General features: G+C 36.7%; 1 long non-coding RNA gene across 1 annotated transcript in view; it reads right to left on the bottom strand.

The window, feature by feature from the left end:
• Positions 1 to 1,619: 1,619 nt before the first annotated feature.
• The window catches only part of LOC134475435 (uncharacterized), a 98,876-nt gene continuing 89,168 nt past the window's right edge, over positions 1,620 to 11,327 (bottom strand). The window contains exon 6 of the long non-coding RNA XR_010046549.1: positions 1,620 to 2,785. This is a non-coding gene — a long non-coding RNA (uncharacterized LOC134475435). The remainder of the gene's footprint in view (positions 2,786 to 11,327) is intronic.

Raw genomic sequence — 11,327 nt, 5'->3', positions numbered from 1 at the left:
AAACGATAAATCATATTGTTCTAAGCAACTCTTTGTTCATTTTAAGAATAGCAATAACAAGGGGGAAAAATCTAGGTACACAGTAAATGTAACCTTTTATCCAGAGAAACCATGGTAGAACCTGAAAAGAATTAATCTGTCTCTCCAGGAGTTTCCTTCTCTATTCCCAAGTTTTCTAGCCCTCTTCAAATGCCACAACAGTGCACTAACAGTTCTAACCAATGTCCTCTGGACAGGAGCCAGGTTAGAGCTGAGACAGCATTGAAAGTATGCCCCCAAGCATTACACACAAAAGGCTATACATAGCAACTGAGCAGCATCTCCTCTCTAGCCTGAACTTTATCTTATTTCTGTCCATGGCAGGCTAAGAATGTTTTAGCTTTTGTGGAAACCACGTCCTATGGAGAATAAACAGAGATCCCAGTTCACCAATTCCTGACCCATCCATGCATACCACACCTTGGCTGGCATTTACAGGGGTCATAACAAAAACACTTAGACCAATCCTCTAGTGGTGTCTAGCATGGAAAGATACTTTGGGATTTGGATTCCAACAGCTCTCTCACCCAACTTTTTGTTTTCCACAGATTTGACTTTTGCTCCATTCACACAATTAACAAAACCCTGGAAGAGGGCTGGTATGAGGGCAGGATACTGTGGCACAACCTTTTAAATGCCCTCGCCCCAGCTTTGGTCCTCCATGTCAGAATGGATTGTGTGCTTGCAATAGGGTGATGATCCCAGTTTTGTAGGATGTGAGATTTTCAGTGCTCAAAATGGTACTGGGCCCAGCAAATGGGATGGTTGGTGTCTCTGGTCTTCTATATACCTTGCTCTGCTGTGCACCTGGAGCAATGCACGGTCTCCACTTGCACAAGCCTTGCACAACCCAGCTCTGCACAAATTCATTTAACTTAAAGTTTCCTTCTCTCTTGACCTCTTCCTTAACACCCAAGGAGACTGATTTAGTCTTCGTGGTTTATATTTGCCAAATAATGGGTCTATCTAGTTTTACTTGCCCCAAATAATCTCACTTAAAAATCATACTCAGCTTCTGGCAACTGCAATCAGCAAATGAATGATTTTTAAATAATAAAAGCTTTCTTTTCTTATAGAACAAAAAGTCTGGAAAAGGTTGCCTAACACTGAGAACAATCACAAACTCTGACCAGAGATCCAGGCTCTTTCTTTCTTTCCCTCTGAGGTCATGTTTGTATCCTTGACCTCATAAAGGGGTCCATTTACATCCTTGTTCCAGGTTAGAAGAAAGAAAAGAGCAAAAGCAGGGGCAAAAGAGTCAGGCTAGAGAGGATTCCTGCCCCCACCCAGGGATGGACACAAAAGCTTCTATTTTTCCTCAAAGCATAGTTGTCTAATCACTTCTTGCCGCCTGGGATAATGGGACACTCACTTGTTTAGGTGTGTAAGTTGCTATCACATGGCTGCCACCACCAAGCCTCACTAATTTATGTCATTCAGGAATTGGGTATGGTTTGGTCATCAACTTCATGAGCTGACTTCCAAGTTGTGATCCTACCTACCCTCCAGTTAGATGGACTCCTCCCCATGAAATGTTTCTATTTGAAATACTTTATTGAAATTGAATTAGATAATGTCCATGAGATACAATTAATCTACTACCATGATTATAATCCTATCAAAAAGGCCTACAGGCAATCCTAGCTACACTAATGGGATTTCCATGGGTTAATGAATACTGGAATGGTGATCTCAAATAGGATGACAGTCATTAACACTTAGAATCTGAAAAAAAGATTTCAAATAATTGAATTATTTTTCGTTACTTTTTTATATGTATACCTATATCTTGTAAGGAAAGCAACAGCTATTAAACTGAATAAAAGTTATAATTATGCATGTAAATATTTTTAATTACATACTTAGTGAAGAAAGGGCATTGTATTAATTTATTATGTATGTTTATTATTTCATTAAACTGAAATAGTATTCTAGCTGTAGCACATCTCTGTAGCTAAGCTGCCATTGTCCCATATAAATGTGCTCTCTGAAACAGATGTTTTCTGCACATCCTTTCCCTGGAAGCTCATCTGATTATAAAGCAAAGTAGATTTGCTTTAGTTAAAGGATACTTTCTATGGATACTGATTGTTACATTGCACTTGTCATGCTTTGGTTGAGAAAACAGCAGATAGTTCCTGAACACTTGTTCACATACTGAAGCAAACCCCTTACAATCCACAACTAAGGTATTCAAATAAAGACTGATACTACTGCTAGTAACAATTACAGTTACCTCTCATTTCCATGTCTCAGTCACTGTGCAAGGAACGTTAAGCCACCTTTTACAATCCTCATGACAACCATACATTTACATTACACTTAAGGGAAAATAAAGTCAGAAAATTTGTGTTGTTTGCCCAATATGAGGTTCCAGCTTATATATACAAAGATCTCTAAGCCCGTCTTTCCAGAATGCTTTTCTGTCTTGTTCAAAGGTCCCATGACAGCACTTTGGCCCTATATTATTTGGTGTTTCTCTTCTATGGCCATAAATAATCAATGCATTTCAAATAAGAAGATCCATAAAAGAAACTTCATTTTCCACTTGCTAGCTATGTGAGCCTCAATTTCATTTCTAAGAGCTTCAAGGCCAACATTTATTATAATGTTACATTCCCTATGAAATGTTAACAGTAGTACCCGCCATTTAGAATTGTTGATGTAACTGAAGAAGACGGCATGTGTTTGAGACTTTGAATGTAGCAGGTGTCCAATACATATTACTCAAATCATTTACTCATCACTGCAAAGAAAAAGAAGAAAGACATGGTTAGAACACTGGAAGAGTTATAGATACCTGCAACACTTATTAGGAAAGTCAAAGTAGTAGGTGTGTGGTGGACTGAAAACTGGTGGCCCACTTCGGCTGTTCTTATTGTTGGAAGAGCTCAGGACCTCCTTGTCACTGAGGATGGCCATTGTAATTTTGGGGGGAGTCGTGGTCCTTACAGTAAATATCACTCGGATGCTCCAAAGAGAGCATCTCAGGGCAGGGCGCAGCTCCGCCAGCACAGCCTCTGCCGTCCCTAAGAGATGGTGGCTGAAGGCTGCCCGTGGGTTACAGAAAATCCTTTTGGCTGGGACCTGGGCAGAATAATTTAGTTTTAAACTTGTTAGGACCGTCCTGGGTTTTGTAGTTACCAGAACAGGGGGCCAAGATCACTGATTGTGAGATCAAATACAAGGCTGAGGTGTTTCTTCAGTTATTCTTCTGACTTTGAATGTGGCCCTTGGCAGGCTGTTACTTGAAAGTTTCCTATTTGTGGAATGGGTCTTGGACTCTAGGACCTCTGAAGTGCATCTGGTCTTTAACATTCTGCATTTCTACGCTTTCATGCATTTTGTTCAGACAACTCGTATTTACTAAGGTTGTTGCTATGTACCAAACACTGTAATTAACGTGCAGTAGACACCAGTGAAGGAAACAGGAAGCTCCCTGTCCTTGTGGGATGACGTTCTAGTGCTTTAAAAGTCATTTTAATACAAGGAAAAGAGATGAAGTATGAGTTTAATCAGTAAAATTGCTAAATCATTGTAACATCCTGATGTTTCAAAGCAGAGGGATTTGATATTGAAGATGTTGAAAAAATATATCACGTTCAAAAGTAATTTCATAGATTATTTCCTGGGCTAATATCATAGTTTTCACACAGAAAGATATTTTTCCACCTTTTGTCTTTGAGAACTAATAAAATTATTGACAATTTTTTTTATTGACAATGGCCAGGAAGAAAATTAAAGTCCAGACAGGAGAAAATAATACTTTCAGAAATCCAGAATGAAAATATGTCAGTGCTCCTTCTAGTGATATAGCCAGAAAGTTATTAAATCCATGATAACAACAAAAGATATGGAAACAAAGAATATTTCGACTCATCTCATATGTCCTCAATATTGTATTTTTTATTTCCTGCTCTTGTTACGAGGGGAGTGTGGTAGACACGAGGAATTTCATGGCGCTTCATTTTATTTTGTTGTTGTTGTTTTCACTAAAGGCTTTCATTTTTGATATTTAAATCAAGAAAAATGTATTTCTGGGATAGCTATAAGGAAACTGTAGGACACATGGAAAGCATTCTTGGTGATACACAACACCCTGATTACAAGTATAACAACTGTATTCCCATAGAGCTGTTTCATTTTTCAGGTTTTATGTTTTTACTAACATTTATTTGCAGTATATGATGATTACAGTCCTAATGGGGAGTTGGTACAGGTACAAAATGTATCTTAATTCTTTTACCATCTCCTTTTCCTCCTATCCCACTCCCTCTTTCCATCTCTTGGTCTCCTCTCTATTTGCAAAATATTGATCCCCTATTTCCTATTATCTATCTTTTATTTTGTCCTTTATTTATATTTTTGTGTTTCTCTTACAAAAGACACCATGTGATGTTTAAGGTTATGTGTCTAATTTATTTCACTTAATGTTATGGTCTCAAGGTTCATCCATTTCCTAAAATGACTACATTTTTCCTGGGTATAGCAAACAGCACTCCATTGTGGATAAATACTGCATTTTCTTTATGCATTGACCTACTGGTGGGCATATAGGCTGCTTGTAAGATTAGTTATAATAAGTTGTGCTGTTCTAAGCATGAGTACATATCTATTACTATAATATGGTGAATAAACTCTTTCAGGAATATACGTCAAAGGGGAAAAGCTGGGCCAAATAGAATTTCTGTTTTTAGCTTTGTGAGGCATCTGTACAATGATTTCCACAGTGGTTTACATTGCCACAAACAATGCAGAAGAATTCCTTTTCCCTCCAGCCTTGCTAACATTTGTTAAGATTTGATTTCTTAATGATGGTCATTCTTTCTGGGGTAACGTAGAATCTCAGTGTTACTTAAATTTTCATTTCTCTAATAGCTAGAGATGTTGAACATTTTTCATGTAATTATTGGCAATTTATACTTCTTTTTCTGAGAAGCATCTATTCATTTCAGTTGCCCAGTTTTTAATTAGTTCTTTTATTTTGGAGAGTTTTGTGTTTTTTTTGTTTGTTTGTTTTTGTTTTTTTTTTTTTTTTTTTTTTTTTTTTTTTTTTTAGTTCTTCATAAATTCTAGCTATTCTCTGAGGAATAACTGACATTTTTTTCCCATTCTTAGGTTGCCTCTTCACTGTATTGGTTGTTTCCTTTGCTATGGAGAAGATGTTTAATTTTATACAATCATATTTTTTTATTTTTGCTGGAATAAAACCAAATAAAATAAAACAGAATAAAGCCAATTAAAAAAACAGTGGAAGTGATACAGACCTTCAAAACAAGAGTGTTATGTGCAATTAGAGTTCCATTCAGGTAGTCCTGGCTTATGCCTATGTGTTCAAGAGTTCTACCTAGTGTATCATCCAGTAGGTTAAATATATCTGTTTTAACATTTAGATCTTTGATTCATCTTGGTTTTAGTTTAGGGCATAGTGCTACAAAACTGAATTCAAAGGTCAACTCTAAGAAAGAAAAATGAAACAAAACAAAACAAAATTGAGGGAGTGTTGAAGAGTAATATATCTAAGTACCCAGCCCGATTTTGGAATATATTTTGGCGTCTGGTTTTTTGTTGACAAATAATACTTGTATATATTTATGGAATATTGTGTGATAATACTGTGTATCACGCACAGTAATTAGTATTTTTGTATTTGTCTTGATTACTTTTCTCTCATTGCTGGGACAAAAGATCCCACTCCCAAAATTAGGGAAGGAAAGCTTGTGGGAATTTCAGTCCACACTTACCTGGCTCCAAGGCAGCATGACACATGGCAGAGAGCAACAGTTCATAGTGGCAGAAGACAGCGAAAGCAACAAGAGCTAAAGGGTCAAAAAGGGAGGAGCAAGCCTCTTTGCTTCCCTTGTACTGTACGCAGGCTGCCCAGCCCAGGGTAGGTTCAACACTCACACCCATAAGCCCAGCATTGGACCATGAATCAATCACAGACTCTAGAAGCCTGTCCCCATGACTGCATGAAGTTTTGTGGGGGACATCTAGACACAAACCATAATAGTATTCTTAAATATCATTCTTTTATGCTGGGAACCTCCAAACTTCTTTCTTCTAGATCTCTATAAAATAGTTCTTGAGAATTTTAGTCACCCTGTTATGTTGCAGAACATTAGAATTTGCCTTTCATACATTTTAATGTCTATTATATAATTAGCATAATTTGACACCTATTAACCAATATCACTTTATCACCCTGTGTTGTGGTTTGGATATCAAACGCTCCCCTTCAAAAACTTCTGGGTTCAGAGGAGTGGCTACGGGGAGGTGATTAGATCACAGAGGTGCAGTAGCTATATTACTGTTAGGAGGTGAAGTTTGGTCAAAAGAGATGTATCACTGAGGATGTGACCTGCAAAGCTCTGTCTTCCTCCCCAGCTCCTCCCCTCTTTCTCTGTTTCCTGGCCACCATGGTATCAGAAGCTTTCCTCCACCTTAGTCCTTCTGCTATGCCATTTCTGCTTAAGAATCAGTCGATCATTGACTGTAACCAAGAGTCAAATAAATCTCTCCACTTTAAATTGTGGTTGTCGAATATTTTTCTTAGGGAAGAAGAAAGTGACCAAAACAGAATATGATACCAAGAATGGGGTCATTGCTGTGATTCTACCTGATTATATGGTTCAGAAGCCTTTGGAAGTGAATCAGAAAAGAAATTTGGAAGGATTTGGAGTGCAATACACTTTGTCAGAAAACTCATCTACATTTTGCTTACGTTCTGATACTTTACAGGAAACTGAGATTAAGGGTAAGGGACTAATTAATCTGGAGAAGAAAATTCCAAGAAAGCTCAACATTCAGACTGAGATGGGCACTGCTAGTTCTTTTAGCAGATTTACAGTGACAATCAAGTACAAAAGCAAAACAGAAAATCTGAAAAATTTAAATTTGAATCTAGAAGGAACCATGTTTTTGAGAGCAAATGAGATATTGTTGGTGAAGAAATTAGCACCATCAAAAATAAATCATTGTAATACAAATGGCAAATAAATACATGAAAAAATGTTCAGCATCATTAGTCATTAGAAAAATGCAAATTAAAACAACACTAAGATTCCATCTCACTCCAGAAAGAATGGCCAGGATCAAGAAAAGTACTAACAACAAATGCTGGACAGGCTGTGGGGAAAAAGGAACTCTTCTGCACATCTAGTGGGAGTGTAGACTGGTGCAACCAATGTGGAGGTCAGTCTGGAGATTCCTCAAAAAGCTGAGATCGGAAGTCCCATTTGACCAGCTATTCTACTTCTGAGCATATTCTCAGAAGAACTGAAAATATGATACCACAGTGATATATGTGCACCCATGTTTATAGCAACACAATTCATAATAGCTAGATCTTGGAAACAACCTGTCCATCAACTGAGGAATGGATAAAAAGATGTGATATTTGTATACAATGGAGTACTACTCAGCTATAAATAATGATCACATTGAGATATTTATAAATAAGTGGGTGCAATTTGAGACCATAATCATAAGTGAAATAAATCAAACTCAGATGCGTAAATACCGTATAGTCTCCCTAGTATAAGAAATGGTAAGAATACATAAGATTTTACGGTAATCATGGTTTCCCATTATATTGCTTTGAACTCTTAAAATGTTTTCATTCATTGGTTGGATTGGTTTTATTCTGCTTTGTTTGATTTTATTATGTGTGATGGTACAAGCAGCTACTTTGAAGAAAACAAGACATTATGGCAGCCATTGCTGATTTACCATCATCTGCTTTGAAGTCCTACCATGCTTTTGTTCTTCTGTTTTGATTGGTTCTATCCTGTTGTGTCTTATTAGATTTCATTATGTGTGATGGTATAAACAAATTTTTTAAGGAAAATGAGATGTTAATAGTAGTCATTGTTCATTTCCTGTTATTTGGTTTTGAATGTCCTGTAATACTTTCATTCTCTTGAATGGTTTTGTTTTGAATGGTTATTTTGTTATGTTTGATATTACTGTGTGCGAAGGTATGCTCAACTATTTCAAATAAAAGGGTCATTATGGTAGGTACTGTTGATATCTGATTGTCTTGTGAAGCTCTGTGTTGTTTGCAGTGTTCTGTTTTGATTTGCTTTGTTCTGTTTTGTTTTATTCTTTTCAAAATAAAAAAAAAAGAAACCATTGGGGAAAAGAAGAGGGGTTAAGATACATTGTTAACAGTACAAACTTCCTATAGTGAATGTGATTATTATGCATATGCAAACTGTACCAATAAACTTAATTAAATAAAAAAAGAGAAACCAAATACTTTGTACAGGGACAAGATGAAAAATGCCTTGAAGGTGTCTCAGAACTCAGTGACCCCCCGCTTGAGACAAGCCTAACTGTTCCATAAGTGAAGGTAGTGAATAAGACACCCCCCATCTGACTTTTATAGCCTTAGTGAACTCTATTATACTTTTATTTCTGTGAGTTCACTTACTTTGCTTTCCACATATAAAGAAGAATATGAAATATTTGCTTTCTGTGCATGGATCTTTTCACTTATCTTTCATGGATCTATCCATATTGTTACAAATAATAAGATTTCATGAGTTTTATGATTAAGTAATACTCCCTTATGTATAAATATTACATTTTTGGTGTCACTTCATCCAGTAATGGACACCTCTATTGATGCCACGTCTTGGCTTTGTGCTTCATTAAACATGGGAGTGATAGTACGTGACACTATCGTTTTAAGTACTGCATATCACTTTTAAGTTTAGTCAATAACCTAATTGTGTTAACTAATTTCAAAATTAGGTAAAATCTAGAATATATTTTGATAATAAGTGCTGGCAATAATTCAGACACAAGAGAATTCTTACATACTATTGTTGAGAACATAAATTAGCACAACAGTTTTGGAAAACAGTATAGAGTTTCCTCAAATAGCTAAAAATAGAACCATCATATGATTCAACAATTCCATTACTGGGTATTTACCCAAAGGAGATAAAGCTATTGTATCAGAAAAGATAAGTATACTTCTACATTACTACACCATTTATTATAGCTAAAATGTAGAATGAACTCAGATGTCCTCCAGTAGGAAGGATGTTATAAATACACAATGGGATATTGTCCATCCATTAAAAAATTTCATTCACAGCAACATGCATGGAACTGGAGATGATTAAATTAAATCGGCCAGACATAGGAAGACAAACACCGTACATCCTTCTTTATTTGTGGAAGTTAATGTCATAAATAAACAGACTAGTGGTCTCTGCAAACTAGGAAGGGCAGTGGGAAAAAGCAGAAAGATCAATAAGAGGCACCAAAATACAGACCTGAGGAATTATTTCTCATTCTTTGTTAGCACACTAGAGCAATTACTGATTAAAACCATCTGATATATATTAAAATGTTTCTAAGAATACAAAATTATCAGCACCTAAAATTATCAGTGTGTGAAGAAATGGAAGTGATTATTATCTTGATTTGATTATTCCACATTGTATACATGTATAATGCATTCCATAAAGATGTACAGACACGTACAAATTTTAAAAATACAAATAAAAAAGAACAATGCAATTTTGGGAAAAGAAGATAATTGGAGTAAAGGTGCCTTGGAAGACCCCGCTCTTACTCTGTATAGATTCCAGATTTTTTTTTCTTTTTTTGTAATGTGAATTGAACTAAGGATTTTGCACTTGGCAGCCAGGTGCTTTTATGCCACTAAGCTATGTGCCTGGACATCTGTATAGATTCTTATTAAGATTTTATTTAATTTATTAAGATTAAATCATTTAGTGTTAAGAAATTTTAAATTAACAAGTGGATTTTTGACAGTGACTGCAATTGTGATCCAATAATACAAGTTAAATTCATTTCAAAAAACATAAAAACTCATGATCTCAAAGCCATACATAAGATTTAGAAAAATCACTGTAGCATATTTCAGATTATTGAGTTCTCCTGTTCCTAGTTGGAGCAGACGAGGTAGCATAAACACCACATAAATCCATGATTATTTCTTGTTATTTTTTGAAATGAAACTCATATTATTCCTTGAGCCCTAGAAAACTCTTCCCTAGCCCAGAAACTCACCTTTCTGCGGCAGAAGTAAAGCTAGATCTGAAAGTAAAGCTAGATCTGAGGTTAATCAGATTCTAGTCTTGCTCACAATTCATAGAATCTATTGAGGTCTCGCGTATTAAGCAATCTGCTCCAGGAAATAGGAGACTAGATATTCCGGACTGGTTTTTCTGCGAGAACAACTAGCAGATTCTAAAAACAGCAACAAAGAACAATTTGAAGACATAAAGAATTCCTGCAGCAGTAAAGAATTATAGAGACTAGAGACAGTGAAAAATATGAAGCTAGGAGGAAACTTCTACCTGAGCACATGAGATACCCAGAAAGACGGAGATGGTATCAAGACTTCTAGACAGAATGGACCAAGTTTGAGGTTCCAGTGCCACTGAGGAGTAGGATCCAGAGAAGAGCCCAAGGATCAGGCAGTTGGGCTCAAAGAATCTTGATTCGAAAGAAGGAAGAACTATAAGCACAGTAGTCCACAGAGACTGAAACCTGTGGGAGTGATTTTCACCTTTGATTACACCAGGAGATGAGAGACTGCCAGTGTCTGTCTTTTTATTCCAGAAACAAACTTACACCCTGGATGACACAGCATGGGATTTCATTTGTAGAAAGTCTGTAAACAGACTTAATTACAATTAAATCTATGCAGTAGTAGGCCAGTATAGTGATTATCTATGAAGAGAAAGAGAGGTTGTGATTGAGAGTGAAGAAACAGCACGTAGGGAGCACTAGTTATTTTCTGTTTTAGTGTTATTGGGTTTTGGTAGGGTGGGATTTGGAGCTGGGGATTGAACCTAGGGCATTGTAACTGCTAAGCACACTCATGGATGAGCACATGCTATACCATTAAACTGTTTCACACAACTTCAGAATCTGTGAGAATTCTCCAGGCTTCCCAATCTCACAGGTACCAATTGTCTACACAGATTGAAGGCTCCTGCAGGCCTCTTCTACTTAGAATGTTTTATGCAAAGTTGCTATCTGCTCTGCTGTGGAGGATGGCGCATAGTCCACCTTACCCACACAACTAGAGCCTCAGCTCTTTTCTGCTATTGGTGGACACTGCTTTTTCCTCCAGTGCTGGGGAAGTACAGACCACCTTCAAAAAGCTGACTGAGGAGTTCCATGAAAATGGCAGAATGGTGAGCAACAGAGAAAGAGTCTCTCCAAGTTTTGGTGTCCAGGTCCTAGAAGATAGCACCATGAGGAAGAAAAGGAGTGGGGAGGTGGGTTCCATGGTCACT

This window comes from Cavia porcellus, unplaced genomic scaffold (genome assembly GCF_034190915.1).
Source record: "Cavia porcellus strain 051 isolate PalLab524CR breed Dunkin Hartley unplaced genomic scaffold, mCavPor4.1 scaffold_1, whole genome shotgun sequence".
Lineage (NCBI taxonomy): Eukaryota > Metazoa > Chordata > Mammalia > Rodentia > Caviidae > Cavia > Cavia porcellus.
Note: the sequence above shows the minus strand (reverse complement) of the source record. Positions and strands in the feature narration are given on the sequence as shown.